This window comes from Mustela putorius, unplaced genomic scaffold (genome assembly GCF_011764305.1).
Source record: "Mustela putorius furo isolate JIRA1106 unplaced genomic scaffold, ASM1176430v1.1 tig00000139_pilon_pilon_pilon, whole genome shotgun sequence".
NCBI lineage: Eukaryota > Metazoa > Chordata > Mammalia > Carnivora > Mustelidae > Mustela > Mustela putorius.
The window spans coordinates 12,847,501-12,866,148 of NW_025421293.1; the positions used below are offsets into that span (position 1 = coordinate 12,847,501).

Sequence of the window (18,648 nt, forward strand, 5' to 3'; positions counted from 1 at the left end):
TTGTTATACTCAAGGATATACTATGTTCAGTTTTGACTTGAGATGCATATGTCACTTGAAAAACATTGATCAAGTTTAGCAAATAGAAATAATTATGACAAATGTTTGAGAGACTTTTGAAATCTGTTCTTTGGTAGATAACATGACAGAAAATTAATACTGAGACTTTAACTGGGCTTCCCTCCAATAAAATAAAACCTTCTGGAATAGGATCTACCATCATAATTCTCCTCAGACAGACAAGATGAAGGCTCATCCTTTCACGGTGAAGATATAAAGAGAGTGGTTTCCTTGACAGTTTCATGTAAATTCCTTGAAATATTTTAAATACTCTTTTAAAGTATTATATTACAGATATATGAGTAATGGTTTTCAAAATGTCAAATTAATTTATATGAACTTGGACTCTTTTTTGCAAAGCTTTAAGGAAATAACTTCAAAAACAAGTTTGATTCCATTGATGCCTAAGTCACAGTCTGGACGTGGGTACTTGGGCCAGACCAAAGCCAGCCACACAATGCTAACATGAATCCTCTGTATTCAAGATGGACTCACTGTATTCTCTAATTACATGATGTCTCCACACCATACATACACGTCACAGCAGATCTCCATCAACCTCCCCCAGATTTCTTGCAAGTTTTCCCTTCTTTAGATTCAAGTTCAAGTTCACTGTTCCTCTCTAGCTCTTTAATTGCTCTTTTTCAAGGCTGTTAAAGGATTCTCCTTCATCTACCTGCCTCTCCTATGAAGGTTCCCAGCAGCCTAGTCCCCCTCCTGTTGATTAGCTAGAAACCACAATATGAAGGCTCACACACCAAACCTGACCCAAATCTCTATTTCAGTTTCCTCAAAGTATTACAAATTTAAGTTAAAAACAAAATCAAGATATTTCATGTTATGATTTAGAGTTTTGCTTAAATCTGACAAATTGAGAGCTTTGTCATCATGTCTACCGGCTGTGGCTGAGCAGCAACTGCCCCCATCAGATAAGGCTTGTGCTCTCCAACCAGGGCTGGCTACCCTGATGCTGAACCCAGCCAGCAGCAGTTTTCCATCCTAGAGTGGACACTCTTCACTCATCAGTTTGGATACTGCAATGCACCGAACTGATGAGCCGGCCAGGGCAATGTACCCAATAATTTTTGTAACCTTACTCATGCCCATGACTCACCTCAGTGTAGACGATCACCATGGTGATAACTGTCTCATTTAATCAGTCTATAATTGTTATTGAGCACCCATACATTCCATGAATTATGCCAGCTGCCAGGCGTTCAAAGATCAATGAGAGGTGCTTTCTTCATCTACATCTAGCATCATCCTGCTCTAGATGAGTATGCAGGGGGGGCCAGGCAAGAAATCAGTCTCTTCTGAGTTCCAGCCCACAGTCTCCAGACCATAAAGACCTTTCACATGGATCCTCTAATGGGGCAGCAGAAACTCAGCCTGTCCAGCTTAAAGCTCTTGCAAGAAGCCCCCTCCTGGGCACACGGGTGGCAAGGGCAAAAACCCCACAGCTCCTCTTTCACTTTCCCATTAAATCCCATAGAAACATACAAATAAAATTTTAAACCAGACATACACCACCAAGTCTTTGAAGGAATTGCCTAAAATGAAGCGTGGTCTTTTCAGCCATGCTGCAACATCTCAATAAGTAAGAGGATGCCCTAGCTACAGGGTCCCAAACAAGGAAGGAAACACTGAACTATTTGGAAACTAGGTGCCATAAGCAAAGAGGAAGGAACTACTGGAAAACCCCTCCTCTGGATCTTCTTGTACCCCTTGATGGTGGTAGGGAGGTTTCAACCCACAAACAACAAAACCAGAAGTCATACCATATGAGCTAAGCCACACCATTTAGTGACTAGGTTGAAAAGTCAGAAGGGGGCGCCTGGGTGGCTCAGTGGGTTAAGCCGCTGCCTTCGGCTCAGGTCATGATCTCAGGGTCCTGGGATAGAGTCCCGCATCGGGCTCTCTGCTCAGCAGGGAGCCTGCTTCCCTCTCTCTCTCTCTCTGCCTGCCTCTCCATCTACTTGTGATTTCTCTCTGTCAAATAAATAAATAAAATCTTTTAAAAAAAAGTCAGAAGGAAGATGATACCAATTTGGGAGACAGGGCGAAAGGTAGGAAAAGGAATGCAACAAAAGCACCTCTCCAGGAGACCCCATTCTGCATCTCGATGCCTACAACTATAAAATTGTGCCAGCAGTACAAATGTGTTTGGGGTCTCTTTTCCCCCCCCATCTTTAGTTCCTGAAAACATTAGCCACCAAAGTAATTTCCTCTCAATAGGACTAAAGAGCTCCCCCTACCATGCCACCTCCAAGTCCATGACATTCTGGGCTGAGGAGTGTCTTAAATTCCTGTGTCCTAAACCTACCACAGAAGCTGTTGGGTTGGCAGATACAACAGGGCCATGTGGACCTAATCAATTCCCACACAAAAGGAATGAAATACCAATTCCTTGGTGACATCCAAGGTAGCTCACAGTGTGACACCATCCCCCTTTCCAGGTTAAAGGGGATGTACCTTAAGAATGAATAAGGATAAGTTGCTGACAGGGTAACAGGAAGATGGCTTGGAATCAAAATTACATTGATCTTCCGAAAATACAGAAATTCAGTAGTTCTGAACTTACTTCAGAATTAATAGACGGAAACTTATTAAGAGACAAAACTAATGAAAGGATATCGATTCTTAGAATGATTTAATAAACAAATAGGTCTTCCAAGATAAAGACGACAGAATGAAAGCATGTATATACTTTTTTTGGAAACCTCAATGAAATGACAGTGAAGGGATTTTCTTTTAAAGGTAAAGGGAACAGAGGAGAGAATATAAGACAGATAGATAGAAAATGTTATAGTCAACAAAAGATGCCAGAATCCAAAGCTGGCAAAAGGGTATCTAACAGCAGACATGATTTAGGATGCAAAATCCCCAGTGGATTTCGGCAGCGGGGCTGACCTACCTCCCAGAAGAGTGTGAAGGACAAAATCAGGGGAGGCACAGCGAGCAACTGGATGTTCTTCCCCACTAAGCACAACCTGGTGCCTGCCCTCAGGCTCTCAGGACAAGCACTGAGATGTACATTCTGCAGAGGATAACACGGGACACCTGGGCTCACAGATATAACTCCAGGACAGTGGTGGCTGCCGACCTTCCTGAAGAGAAACTGAGAAGAACTCAGTTTCCCGGATAATGGCAGGCAAGCTATCACCCTCCACATAGGAGACAGAACCTTCTCCAGGCAAACTGACCTGCCTAATGGAGAAACACCTAATAACACCAAGATCTCAAGTCAAAACCCCGGACTCAAAGGTCCAGTCAGACCACCCCACAGTCAGGACTTTGGCAACCAGTGGCTTAGAAGAACATCCGACTCACAGAAGCGACTTAATGAATACTCAGCTAAAGCAAAACTGGAACCTGTCTCTCTCTCTTTTTTATAATGAACTTGTAGTTTGCTGTACTTCTCCATCCCAAGGCATCACAGTGCTGTTGTGGAGAACTCAGGTCACAAGGAATAGAGCACCAATTCCTTAGCATACCCTCCCAGGTACTACCAACCAGAGACTACCCCCCTTGTCTGACCTTATTTCCTATCACAAGGCCTGTAAAAGCCACACATACTGGGCCAGGGAAAAGAGCTTTGGGCTGACCCAAACCTGAGACCAAACCCTGCTTCTGGCCCTTCCTAGCTGCATGACTTTGGACCAGTTACTTAAACATTAAGAAAAAGATGAATAGAAGGCATTTTGGGGGGGGGGGGCTGGGCACAGTATACTTTATTGATGGTACATGACAAGGTAGGGCTCCCCAAGCCCCTCCCCTTCTTCAGGGGGTCTGGGATGGAAACAGTGGAGGTTGGGAGATTCTCAGTGTTTTAGGGGATAAGTTGGGGCAGGGATTCCCCAGCAGCTGAGGGCCTCTTTCTTCCTCTTGCTCTGGCTGGGGCTGGTGGTTCAGGGGGCTCTTATTCCTTGGAGGCCATGTGGACCATAAGGTCCACCACCCGGTTGCTGTAGCCAAATTCATTGTCATACCAGGAAATGAGCTTGACAAAGTGGTCATTGAAAGCAATGCCAGCCCCAGCATCAAAGGTAGAGGAGTGGGTGTCACTGTTGAAGTCGCAGGAGACAAGCTGGTCCTCAGTATACCCCAGTATGCCCTTAAGGGGGCCCTCTGATGCCTGCTTCACCACCTTCTTGATGTCATCATATTTGGCAGCTTTCTCCAGGCGGCAGGTCAGATCCACAACAGACACGTTGGGGGTGGGGGTGGGGACACGGAAGGCCATGCCAGTGAGCTTCCCATTCAGCTCAGGGATGACCTTGCCTACAGCCTTGGCCGCACCAGTGGAAGCAGGGATGATGTTCTGGGCAGCCCCTCGGCCGTCACTCCACAGCTTCCCAGAGGGGCCGTCCACAGTCTTCTGGGTGGCAGTGATGGCATGGACGGTGGTCATGAGTCCCTCCACAATGCCGAAGTTGTCATGGATGACCTTGGCCAGAGGAGCCAAGCAGTTGGTGGTACAGGAGGCATTGCTGACAATCTTGAGGGAGTTGTCATACTTCTCATGGTTCACACCCATCACGAACATGGGGGCATCAGCAGAAGGAGCAGAGAGATGACCCTCTTGGCCCCGCCCTTCAAGTGAGCCCCAGCCTTCTCCATGGTGGTGAAGACCCCAGTGGACTCCACAACATACTCAGCATTACCCCATTTGATGTTGGCGGGATCTCACTCCTGGAAGATGGAGATGGACTTCCCATTGATGACAAGCTTCCCGTTCTCAGCCTTGACTGTGCCATGGAATTTACCGTGGGTAGAATCATACTGGAACATGTAGACCATGTAGTTGAGATCAATGAAAGGGTCATTGATGGCGACAATATCCACTTTACCAGAGTTAAAAGCAGCCCTGGTGACCAGGCGCCCAATACGGCCAAATCCGTTCACTCCAACCTTCACCATCGTGTCTTGGGCACGCGGCTGGCACTGCACCTGAAGATACGGCTGTCTGTCGAACGGGGAAGAGCAGAGAGCCTAGAAGGCATTTTTAAAATTGTGACAAAGATACACAAATACAGATATGTTTAATGAAACAGACACAGAAGAGTCCCTGGAGTGTGATTCCATTTATATGATGCTTGGAAAGAAACAACTAATCCAGAGGATAGATGCCAGATCATCAGTGGTCTGGGTGGAGAGGAGGGGTTGATTTAAACAGGATTTGAGGGACTTTTATGAGATTATTGAAATGTTTTACATCTTAAGTGCAGTGGATAAAAACCTCATCAAATGATATAGTTAAAATCTCTGCATTTATTATATATAAATTGTGCTTCAATTAAAAAATAGACTAGGAAAAATAATGATAAAATATTTTTAATGAGGTATGATTTAATAGTCAGTAAAGAATATGGGTTTATAATTCAATTAAACAACTGCTGATTGATAATTATTTCATAATAGCACGGTATTTTTATTAAAATGGATTTTCCATAATAAAATGTGAATTGTTAAAAATATGAAATATATGTAAAAGCACAAAGGAAAAAGTCACTTCAAATTCACCACCCAATATGTGCATTTTTTTTAAAGATTTTATTTATCTATTTGACAGAGAGATTACAAGTAGGCAGAGAGGCAGGCAGAGAGAGAGAGGAGGAAGCAGGCTCCCTGCTGAGCAGAGAGCCCGATGCGGGACTCTATCCCAGGACCCTGAGATCATAACCCGAGCCAAGGCAGCTGCTTAACCCACTGAGCCACCCAGGCGCCCCCAATATGTGCATTATTAACATTAGTTTTATTTAACTTCAGACATTTTTCCATGCAGATTTTTAAAAATCATTCTGCTAATATAATTCAAACATGAAGGAGGAAAATTAAGATTTAAGAAAAAAAAAGAATTAAAAATTAAATTTCTTAGTAATTTATAAATTACAGCTACCAGATTTGGGCTAGAAATATGTCCAGAAATATGTTTACATAAAGTCATTTCCAACATGTAAGGGGAAAAAAGTAAGTTGCTAAGTAGTATCTGTACTGTGATTTATGTACATATACTGACCCAGGCATGAAAAGTTTCTGCAAGGATGTACAGAAACCATTAGCAGTTTTGAGCTCTGTCACTGGAAACTTCTGTTTGCTTGTAATCTGTTTTGTTTTCATTGGAGGTGGGGGCAGACTTTCATTTTATACAATTTGATAATGTCTGAATTTTCCACCATGACACACACCCACACACACATATATCATTTGCATTACCTAATTACACATGTACTTTTTAAAAAAAAATTCCTATATAGAAGTATTTTGTCATATAATAAGGGAATATTACATAGCTAACTGAGTAGTATAACTCAACTTAGAAAACAGTCTTCTTTCCTCCGGTCTTAGGCCAGCATCCTTTCTACACAGTAGCCACAAAAAACAAGGTAATCAAATGTTGTTAAAGTTAAGAATGAGAGTCATAAATTTTAAAAATGAAACATTCAACACTGTATACAATTAGAATAATATAAATTTTACTTTTAAAATAAACAGATAAACAAAGAATTCTTTATAGCCTACCACAGTTTGTTTTAATGTAATAAAAGAACTACCCACACTTCACACAGTCATACTAATGAAAAATAATGTCCAAGTTTTTTTATTTTATTAGCTTTGATAGTTCTGAAATAAATTGGTGCATTTTATTAATTTAAACCATAATGAATTTTTCTCTTTACAAGTGAGCATCTATTAGTAAAACAATTTTGAGAAAATATCTATCACTACTCCTTCTATGAAAACACTGAACTTTCTTTGTGATATCTGCCTATTTTTTACATTGGCTTAAAACATTTAAATTATTTTTTTTGGAAAGATTTTACTTATTTATTTGTCAGAGAAAGCAAGAGCAAGCAAGCAAGCATACAAGAAGGGGGAGCAGCAGGCAGAGGGAGAAACAGGCTTCCCGCTGAGCAAAGAGCCCAATAGAGGACTTGATCTCAGCACCATGGGATCATGACCTGAGCCTAAGGCAGATGCTTAACTGACTGAGCCACCCATGCATTCCTATTTTTATTTTTTTGAAGATTTTATATATTTATTTTAGACACAGTGAGAGAGAGATCACAGAGAGAGAGAGTGAGATGGAGAAACAGACTTGCTGCTAAGCAGGGAGTCTGATGCAGGGCTCCATCCCAGGACCCTAAGATTATGACCTGAGCCGAAGGCAAATGCTTAACCAACTGAGCCACTTGGGTGCCCCTAAAACATTTAGATTATTTTTGTGAAATAATTTCTCAACAACTAAGTATTAATAATGAGGAAAATGACCCATTATCTTATCATAATTAAGGGTCACAGTAATGAAGTATCACTTAGAAGGAGTCCTCAACCACAAGTAGGTAGCAATTCTACCAGAATAAGAAGCGTATATTGTAATTCATCAGTCTAAACCCAGTTTAACCTCTGAATTATAGTGAACTTTGGGGAAGGAGAATTGTAAAACTCCTGAAAACAAACCCTCCCATTCAAAACAAGGCAAGAATTCTACTCCTGATTCCCCCAACAAAATCAACCACACCACATAACAGATAACATTAATATTTAAAAATCAAAACAAAAAGCTTTCAGAAGTTATTAAGCCTCCTATGCTAATCCAATGCAATATCTAATATCCCTAGAATTTAAGTCTTTTCTTATGTTTAATTTAAATAGCTTTCAGGTTTTGCTAGTTAAAAATGGAAAATTTAATACATGAGAACTATATAAACTAACAGCTAGAGAACTATAATGAAATAAGATGGATCACTCTGGGGGAAAAGAAGGCATTTGACATCCATCTATGTGCAAAGAGTTTATAACCCACAGACATTGGAGGACAGCTTCCAACATAAAGGACAAAGACCAAAACAAACAAATGTAAAAAAAGAGTATGCAAAATAATTCAATATCCATTAATGATTAAAAACTCTCAACAAAGTGGGTATAGAGGGAAAGTATTTCAACATATAAAAGACCATATATGACAAACCCTTAGCTAACACTGTACTCAGTAATAAAAAACTGAAATCTTTTCCTCTAAGATTAGGAAGAAGACAAGACTCCTCACTCTTACCACTTTTATTCAACACAACATAGGAAGTCCTAGCCATAGCAATAAGATAAGAAAAATGATAAATAGCATCTGAATCAGAAAGGAAGAAGTAAAATTGCCACTATTTGTAGATGACATAATACTACATATAGAAAACACTAATGAATCTGCCTAACTGTTAGAACGAATAAGCACATTCATTAAAGTTGCAGAATACAGAATCAATATGCAAAAATCTGTGCTGTTTCTACACATTAATAACAAAGAAAGAAAAATTAAGAAAACAATCCCATTTATAATTGCATCAAAAAGGGTATTATACATATGAACAAACATTTTTAAATTAAATTTATTTATTTTCAGCATAACAGTATTCATTATTTTTTTCACCACACCCAGTGCTCCATGCAATCCGTGCCCTCTATAATACGCACGACCTGGTACCCCCCCGCCACTTCAAATCCCTCAGATTGTTTTTCAGAGTCCATAGTCTCTCATGATTCACCTCCCCTTCCAATTTCCCCCAACTCCCTTCTCCTCTCTAACTCCCCAACCAAGGAAATGAAAGACACTGAAAACTCTAAGACAGCAATGAAAGAAACTGAAGAAGACACAAATAAGTAGAGATATTCCATGCTCATGAACAGGAAGAATTAACATTGTTAAAATGTCTTTACTAGCCAAAGCAATCTATACATTTGATGTAAATCCTATCAAGATCTCAAAGGCATTTTTTCACAGAAATAGAGTAATTTTAAAATCTGTATGGAACCACAAAAGATCCCAAATAGCCAAAGCAATCTTGGGGGAAAACACACACACAAATCCAGAAGTAACATCTTCTTGATTTCAAATTATTTTACAAAGCTACAAAAATAAAAACATTTTGATACTGGCATAAAAACAAAATACAGATCAGTGGAACAGAACTGAGAGTCCAGAAGTAAACCCATACATATAGGAATAATTAATTTATGACAAAGGAGCCAAGAACATACAATGGGCAAAGGACAGTCTCTTCAATAAGTGGTACTAGAAAAACTGGACAACCACATGGAAAAGAATGAAATTAGGCCACTATATTATACAATATGCAAAAATAAACAAATGGGACTATATCAAACCAAAAAGCTTCTTCACAGTGAAGCAAACCATCATAAAAACAAAAAGGCAACCTACTGAATGGGAGAAGATATTTTCAAGTCATATATCTAATAACAGGCTAAGAAGCAAAATGTATACAGAACTCATACAATTCAACAATAAAAATCAAAGAAGCTGGGTGCCTGGGTGGCTCAGTGGGTTAAGTCTCTGCCTTCAGCCCAGGTCATGATCTCAGGGTCCTGGGATCAAGTCCAGCATCAGGCTCTCTGCTCAGCAGGGAGCGTGCTTCTCCTTCTCTCTCTGCCTGCTGCTCTGCCTACTTGTGATCTCTCTTTCTCTCTCTCTCTAATAAATAAAATCTTTAAAAAAAGTCAAAGAAGCTGACTTTAAAATGGGCATAGGATCTGAACATTTTTCAAAAGAAGACATACAGATGGCTAGTAGGTACATGAAAAGATGTTCAACATCACTAATTATTAGGGAAATGCAAATCAAAACCACACTGAGATACCACTTTGTACCTGTTAGATGGCTATTCTTAATATTTTGAGGAATCTCCACACTGTTTTCCAAAGTGGCTGCACCAATTTACATTCCCACCAACAATGCATAACAGTTCCCTTTTTTCCAGATCCCCTCTGATACTTGTTATTTCTTGTCTTTTTAATAATAGCCATCTACATGAACCAGCTATCCCATTTCTGGGTATTTATGGAAAGAATATGAAAACATGAACTCAAAAAGATAAATGTGCACCCCTATGTTCACTGTACTATTTACAATAGCCAAAATGTGGAAACAACTTAAGTATCCATCAATACATGAATGGATAAAGAAGACACACACACACATACACACCCACACACACACCATAAAGAATAATAAAGTCTTGCCATTTGCAACAATAAGGAAGGACCTTGAGGATATTATGGTAAATAAAATAAGACAGAGAAAATACCACATGATTTCACTCTTGTGTACAATCTGAAAAACAAAAAAAATGCAATATAAAAACACATAGATACAGGGAATAAATTGATTGTTACTAGAGGGTAAAGGGATTGGGATGGGTGAAATGGGTGATGGAGGTCAACTGTATGCTGATAGATGTAAACCATACTTCTAAAGGTGATGAATTTGTAGCGCATATAGATGTTGAATTATAATGCTGTACACTTGAAACTCATATAATGTCATATGCCAATTTTACCCTAATTAAAAAAAAATGTAAGAAGGAGCAGCAATGAAGGAAGAAAAAAATTAATATCCTAAAATTGCTAAGAAAGAAATACTGTGAAACACTGGATGGCGGAAGCCAAAAGATGGGCAATAGGAGAAAAAAATGGACTAAAATAGGAGGGTCACAGCAATCTCAATAGGAAACTAGCAAGAGCTCTAAAAAAGAGATCAAAGACAAAAAGACAAAGGAAACAGTCAACAAAACAAAGAGGCAACCCACAGAATGGAGAAAGATATTCACAAAAGACAATAAAGACAAAGGGCTGATATCCAGGATCTATAAAGAACTCCTCAAACTCAACACACACAAAACAGATAATCATGTCAAAAAATGGGCAGAAGACATGAACAGATACTTCTCCAATGAAGACATACAAATGGCTATCAGACACATGACAAAATGTTCATCATCACTAGCCATCAGGGAGATTCAAATCAAAACAACATTGAGATACCACTTTACACCTGATAGAATGGCCAAAATTAACAAGACAGTAAATGATGTATGTTGGAGAGGATGTGGAGAAAGGGGAACCCTCTTATACTGTTGGTGGGAATGCAAGTTGGTGTAGCCACTTTGGAAAACAATGTGGAGATTCCTTAAGAAATTAAAAATAGAACTACACTATGACCCTGCAATTGCACTACTGTGTATTTACCCCCAAAATACAGATGTCATGAAAAGAAGGGCCATCTGTACCCCAATGTTTATAGCAGCAATGGCCACAGTCGCCAAACTATAGAAAGAACCAAGATGCCCTTCAACGGACGAATGGATAAGGAAGATGTGGTCCATATACACTATGGAGTATTATGCCTCCATCAGAAAGGATGAATACCCAACTTTTGTAGCAACATGGATGGGACCGGAGGAGATTATGCTGAGTGAAATAAGTCAAGCAGAGAGAGTCAATTATCATATGGTTTCACTTATTTGTAGAGCATAAGAAATAACATGGAGGACATGGGGAGATGGAGAAGAGAAGGGAGTTGAAGGAAATTGGAATGGGAGGTGAACCATAAGAGACTATGGACTTTGAAAAACAATCTGAGGGTTTGGGATGGGTGGGGGGTGGGAGGTTGGGTGAGCCTGGTGGTAGGTATTATGGAGGGCATGTATTGCATGGAACACTGGGTGTGGTAATAAACAATGAATTCTGGAACACTGAAAAGAAATTTAAAAAATAAATAAATTTTTTTAAAAAGGCAGAAGATGAACTAATCAATGAACTAATACCAAAAATAAAAAAAATACCCAGAACATCAATTTCTACATTTCAGAATAAGCAGAATACCTGGTACTGCTATTTTTCATTATAAACTTACATGTTAATTGGCTTTATTTCAAGAGTACATGCATAAAATTGATAAAAATCAAAAATATTTAAAGCATTGCTTACAATATAATCCCTTACTGTCTGGAGGATACACGTAATTTATTTTGACATCACCCTCAGAACAATAAAATTCACAAACTAAAGTCACATATAAGCTATCCCTTAACCTCTCCATTTCAAGTCACATTGTTTCCTTAAGTCTTTTCCTTAAGTCTTATTCAACTTGTCATTTTACATAGTAGACTTCACATTCTTCAGCCCTGTCTGTACTTTAAAATGGAATTCTAATCAGTCTCATCAGAAGCAATGCTCATTTTCAAGTACGTTGTAAGAGAGCAGTGGCAGTTACCTACCATATTGTATTCAGGGTTTTCACTATGTCCTACTCTACCTTTATCACATGGTTTGGGCTTGCTGTAACACTTGAATCATTTCCTTTTAGACCTAGACATGCATATCAACTATTTTCCATATGTATTTGGGTGTTTTTATTTTTCTACCCACTGGTATGAATTCTTTGCCTCAGGTGCCCATGTTTGTTATAATCTTTCCATATCACTCTTTATCTCCATATTTTCTCCATTTATTGAGCGCTTATATTGGCCAAGAGGATGGTGCTTTTGAGAATGATTACCCCAGAGGCAGGGAGCAGAACAAGGAAGGAAAAAAGGCATGAGATGACAAGGGACTAAACCAGGGCCATGTAACAGAGATGGAGAGGAGGGAAATTTCTAGAGGTATTGAGGCTGTAAACCAGGCAACGTTTTAGCAATTTTTAGAATGGAGAGTGTAAAGAACTTCAGGATGATTCTCCAGTCTACAGGCTAGGTAAAAGGGTGAGTAACATGAGACCCAATGAGAAAGAACACAAACTATTTTCTTTTTCTTTCCTTTTTTTTTTTTTTTTTTTTTCTTGGTACCTACCAAGACTGATGACAATGTTCATAATCACTGCCTGGAGTTAACATTGTAGTTACAGCAGAAAAGCTCTGGGATTGGAGACAGGATACCAAGTCCTAAACCCAAGGTATGTCGGGTCTTAGTTTGTTTACATCAGGGAGATTTCCAGAATGTTCTCTTAAGGCTCAGTTTACTCACATGGGAGGGAAGGTGAACGTACCAGGTAAGGCCCAACATGCCATGAGTCGGTGATCTCTCAGCAACCAACCTTTCAGAACAAAGCAGTCTGGGGAAACATGAATAATAGACACAGCCAGTGGAGGAAAACAGCACTCTGACATCTCACTTGCTTCCCTGGACCCTCACTCTGATGATCCTCCTGAATTCTGATTTACCATAAACAGTAATCCCTAACAACTTGAGTTTCATAAGCCCCGAAGAACAAAAAGCAAAACCAGAGAGGGTACAAGAAAAGTTACCAGAGGTAGATACAACAGCAGGAGAAATGTCAGCTTATTAGTAATCTGACCACGAAGAAAAAAACTTAAAAGGAAGGATAACACTTAGCTACTTCATGTTAAAAATAGTGGCCCCAAGTCATCAGACAAAAAGGCTAAATTACATTGAATATCCTCTGATTAAGAAAATGGACAAATGTAAGAAGGTATAAACTGTATAATATATTTTATAAAGATTTCCATCAAAAATGGTTAGGTTTAAAAAATTTTAGTCCTTGAAGGTGTAAGATTCAGTTACCTGGAAAACTAATTTATGATCAGTTACCTGGAAAATTCCATCTTATTCTGGAAAATGACCAGATAAATGGGGTGTCACTGAATGTGCTACTTTAGTACAAATAAATGAATCAAGCTTAAGACAAAAGCCTACTTAATTTCTGGACAGCTTATTCTACCTGAACTGCAAAGTATTTCCTATGAATTCCTTGTATTTTTAAAATATTAATGTTAACACTTTATACTATTCAGGTAAGCATAAGTAATAAACTAAAATGATTTCTTTTCCAAAAATAAACTCTCCCACATATCACTTCTACAAATATCAGCACCCAGGTGGAAGCAACAAAAACAAGTGAGGGGTTTAAGTGAATTATCTACACTGATGGGGAAGAAAATACTATGGACGATACCAAATACTGAATATATTAAGACCATTTATATTTGACTATCTGGGGTGTACTTAGTGACACAAATTAATTCCTTATATACTACCTACATTCTAACCAACCTACATTCCTCCTGGCTAGTCTCTGGCTAGGAAAATTTGGGACTCTATGAAAAAATCCAAAAGACAAATCAACTGCTCAAATTTCAGGTAGTTTAAACTCAAATTTTTTTTTTAATTTTAAGAAAGTAAAAGTTAAATTTATCCTCAATGTGGTCTTCCAAACATCCCTTAGTCAAATAAAGACCAAACTTCTGCCACACTTCTCCCAACCTATAACTGAAGTAAAAAAAAAAAAAAAATCATGAACATTTCAATGCAAAATTCAGGGTAAATAAAGGACTTCCACTAACCACTAATACAGGGCAGAGATTAAGATCAATCCAAAATGTGCCCCTGAATTTTTCAAGTGAAAAAAAAAACAGACTTATCAAAAGATCCACATTTAACACCAAGTAAAAGCCCCACATTGCAGTTCACAGGTCAGTCCTTTGGCCTGACAGTCGGGAACAGATCCAGTATTCAGAGTAGAGTTCACATTAGTCAGATCTTGTTACACTCTTAAATGAATGATTCATTCACTGGTACATGAAGCAGAGCTATTTTGGTAGAACATTCTAACAGCATAATTCCAAGCACCAGCCATATCATTTCTAAACCAATAAAAATTCAACAGGGATTATCAACAGTACAATAAGGATTTTTCAGGGAGGAATGAATTTTAATAATATTTAGATCTGACCTTCTAGATAGTTGTCTATGTTTTTATATAGAGAGAGAAACAAGGGCAAACAATTCTTTCAGAAAAATATGTGATCACATAAATCTATTCATAATTTCATAGACTCACTAGAATTATTCCTCATGAAGCAAACAGAGGCTAATATTCCAGGTCTGAATTTAGCTACCCTGGCTACATTTTTATTTCTCAGTCATGCACATATGGTAACTTCATATTCAAGGTAATCTTGAAATAGAGGATTTTCCTTATATGCGTAGTTATTTGAAAGTAAGTATGATTGTCAGTAATATCACAGACAGGAATAGGCTTTTCCCTCCATTGTTCATTCCACCCGTGTGTTTTTCCTCTATAAAATATGAATGAATCTTCCAAATTTCAGCCCCTTCTTCTCCTTCCCAACTTGGTTTACTTATTTCTCTCATGGCTTACAGGCATTCCAAGAAAAAGTTTTAGTAAATGTCCTCTATAGGTTATCACACAGATAAATAGTATGATAAAAAGACACTTTTCCTTCAGTAGCTTGGAAAGCCCTAAAATTTTAATAAGGATTAGCCACTGAGAAAAACAGAAAATTCAGGAACTTTCACTGGCAGTGCAGGAAGGTAATAAGCAGCTGTGAGATACTATGAAACAGTCCTTGCACCAGAAATATCTAACTCTACTCTTAGGCAAGCTGAAGTGTGTCATTTCTAAGACTCTTTGGTTTACTGTATCATTTTAAAATGTTTGTAAATAAAGTCATTGTCATTTTCAGCTGACATAATCGACACTTACATATAAATCACTAGCGCGAGTATAAATTGGTGCTGGGTTTGGGGAACACAACTTAACAATACTTTTTAAGATGTCCTTACAAGTTCTTATTCTTTTATATAGTTATTACATTCTTAGAGCTCTATCCCAAAGAGTAGTCTTAGGTATAGAATTTTATCCACAAAGGTATTCATTATGTAATAGTAAAAACTTAGAAATCTGAAACTATACGATGTTGAATTATGACTTACTTAGATGATGGAATACTATTTTTTTACATTAAATGGTTGCTTATAGGGGCACCTGGGTGACTCAGTCAGTTAAGCATCTGCCTTCAGGTCAGATCATGATCTCAGGGTCCTGGGACTGAGCCCCGCATCGGGCTCTCTGCTCAGCAGAGAGTCTGCTTCTCCCTCTCCCCCCAACCAACTGTTCGTGTTTTCTGAAACTCTCTCAAATAAATTTCTTTTTTTAAAAAAATGGTTGCTGATAAGTAATGTTTCAAAGAAAGGAAAATGGCTATGTGGTATATGCTTAAAAAGGCAGGACATGGAATTGTTATGTATAGCATGATTTCAACTATGTAAAACTACATCAGATAAACAGTAAAGCAGTATGCCAAAAAGGAATGCTTATTATGTGAGTGAGTAAGTTCTGTTTTCTTCTTTATATGTTATTATAACCGCCACAATGCACACATTTCTTTTAAATTCAGAGGAATAAATGAAGATAATTGTTACAAAGGTGAGTTTTGCTCTGTATTTTAGGTGTAATTGAATTCCTGAGTGGTTGGGCAGTTGAGAGCTGAGCTGAGGCTATTTCACTATGGCTCTGGAAAAATATCTGCACGGATCACTCTAGCTGCTAAGGTGCCCTCCAGGTGTGTAAAGGGAAGACCTTGGGTTAAACCAAAGGAAGCCCTTGGAAGGAGGAGGAAGGCACGCTGCTGGTCCTAGGCCTTGACACAGTCGTCACAACACAGCTGGGAGAAGTGATTGCCCACCATTCCCAGGAAAAATCCCATGATGCCTTAAATTACTGTGTTTTGTTTGTTTTATTGTAAACTTCAGCCACATCAAGGACTTTCAGCACCTCAGGTTATCAAACATTATACAGATTCTTAACCACACAGAACTCTCTGCATGCAGTGAGTGGATTCAGTTCTCCTGACCTCTATACGCTGCCACTCACTACGCCTTAAGGAATAGACCACTGGCCATGTCCCTATATGCTCAAATTCTTCTCCACTCCAAATAGCCCAATCCCTTCTTTCTGTCCCTGAAATTGGGCTGTGCCCTGAAACCCTCTGTAGGTCTCCCACACCCCCTCTACCACTGCCTTGAAGATGGTATGCCACAGCTGGCTCCGGATCTTCCCCCTCATTCCAAGCTTTCTGTAAACTTGAAGAATTAACCTTAAACCATTTGGATTATTTTCCTATCACTGCTATAACAAACCGCCACAAACTCAGTGGCTTAAAACATAAATTTACTACCTCACAGAAGTCCAAAATGGGCTTCACCAGGCTAAGACAGAGCTGCCGATTTCCATTTCCCTGCCCTTCTAGAGGCCTCTTGTATTCCCTGATTCCAGGCCTCTTCCTCCACCTTCCAAGTCAGTGGCTTCTTCAGTCCCTCTGGCTCCACTACCACCAGCACACTGTACTCTCTAACCTCCCTGCCTCCTTCTTAGAGGCACCTTGGTGATGGGATTTGGCCCACCCAGACAAAGCAGAATAATCTCCCTATCTCAAGAAGCTTATGGTAATCACATCTGCGAAATCCCTCCATCCTGTAAGGCAACATATTCATACTATTCTTCTTACCAGACCACTCCACCCTACCTGCTTCTTGCTAAAACCAGTTACATACTTCCTGGGTACTGGGAAAACTGTAGCACTGAGGTACTCTTTCCTCCCTTACACAGTTTCTCTCATCATGCAAGAGGCACACAGAAGATCCGTCCATCATGCTCTCTCAGTTCTTTCTGTTATTGTTTCTTAAGAAGTTTTCCTCCAACCCAACTTGGTCACCTTTTTCCATCAGGAAACTCTAGTGACCTTGGCCAAATCAGTCTTAAGTATCCTGCTATATTCCTGCTCAATTATCAAGGCCCTTACATTATACAATGGGAACTCTGTCACAGGCAGTTCTGCTGCTGTATCCCAAATAAGAACGGGCTTTCATCAAGACCTCCAATCCACTGTCCACCAGAAAAGCATCTCTTTTTTTTTTTTAAGATTTTATTTATTTATTTCACAGACGGAGATCACAAGTAGGCAGAGAGGCAGGCAGAGAGAGAAGGAAGCAGGCTCTCCACCAAGCAGAGAGCCCGATGTGGGGCTCGATCCCAGGACCCTGGGATCATGACCTGAGCCGAAGGCAGAGGCTTTAACCCACTGAGCCACCCAGGTGCCCCCACCAGAAAAGCATCTTGACTGGTCATTCCTCTGTCCATACCCTACCTCAACCTCTATCCAGTTAAGATTCCATGGCCCATCACTACAGTCATGCTCTTACAAGCACCCCTAACTCCCTGTCCCCGTCCATCTATCACAGACACCTGGAAAACCCAGTATCAGTTATACCCAGTGCTCTACCTCTGCCTCACTCACACACAAAGAGCTGAGCATGGTTCATGAATGTCACAAAAGCAACCTCACTCAGTATCACGTGAAAGTTCATCTTTTCAATGATGAATCCCAGAATTGTTTGTAGCCATAACTTCCTAGAAATCTAAACTCCTCCATGCAACAAGTACACCAGTGCCTAAGTCTTGGTTTCTAAATTCTGTCTTCCGCTAAAAGGGAACCAGGGCTTCTGAATGAATAGTTGATTCCAGCATAAACACAAGATGAGCCTGGAAAGTGTATTTGCTCCAGGAAGTAAGGAAGTACTCAGAAGGATGGGAGCATGTCAAAAAGTCACAGGACCCTACTTGAAGGGGTTTTCATGAACTGAATCTTGGGTAGTTTGAGCATAAATAATGGTGGTAACAGATATAAATAAATACCTAAGTAAATGGGAGATAAGGAAAGTTCTTCCTTACAGCAGAATGCCTGCTAATAAATGTGGAAGCAATGATGGAGTTTAAAAAAAAATCACTATTTGGCAACCCCCACAGCAGCAGCTGATTTAGGCGGGGGTCATCAGTGGATGCTCATGTTGGTGGGCAAACTTGATGGGGCACAGAACACTGGTGCTGTCTTGAGGCATCTCCTTTCAAATACTTATCAGTCACAAAGGGAGAACTGGTGACCAGGTGATCACGGCTAACACTGCCGGTGGTGGAATAGG

General features: G+C 39.5%; 1 protein-coding gene and 1 pseudogene across 3 annotated transcripts in view; both read right to left on the bottom strand.

Annotated features, from left to right (window-relative positions):
* SDK1 (sidekick cell adhesion molecule 1) overlaps nt 1–18,648 on the bottom strand; it is an 883,892-nt gene that overhangs the window by 576,369 nt on the left and 288,875 nt on the right. The window lies entirely within an intron of this gene.
* LOC101692633 lies at nt 3,774–5,031 on the bottom strand (annotated as a pseudogene).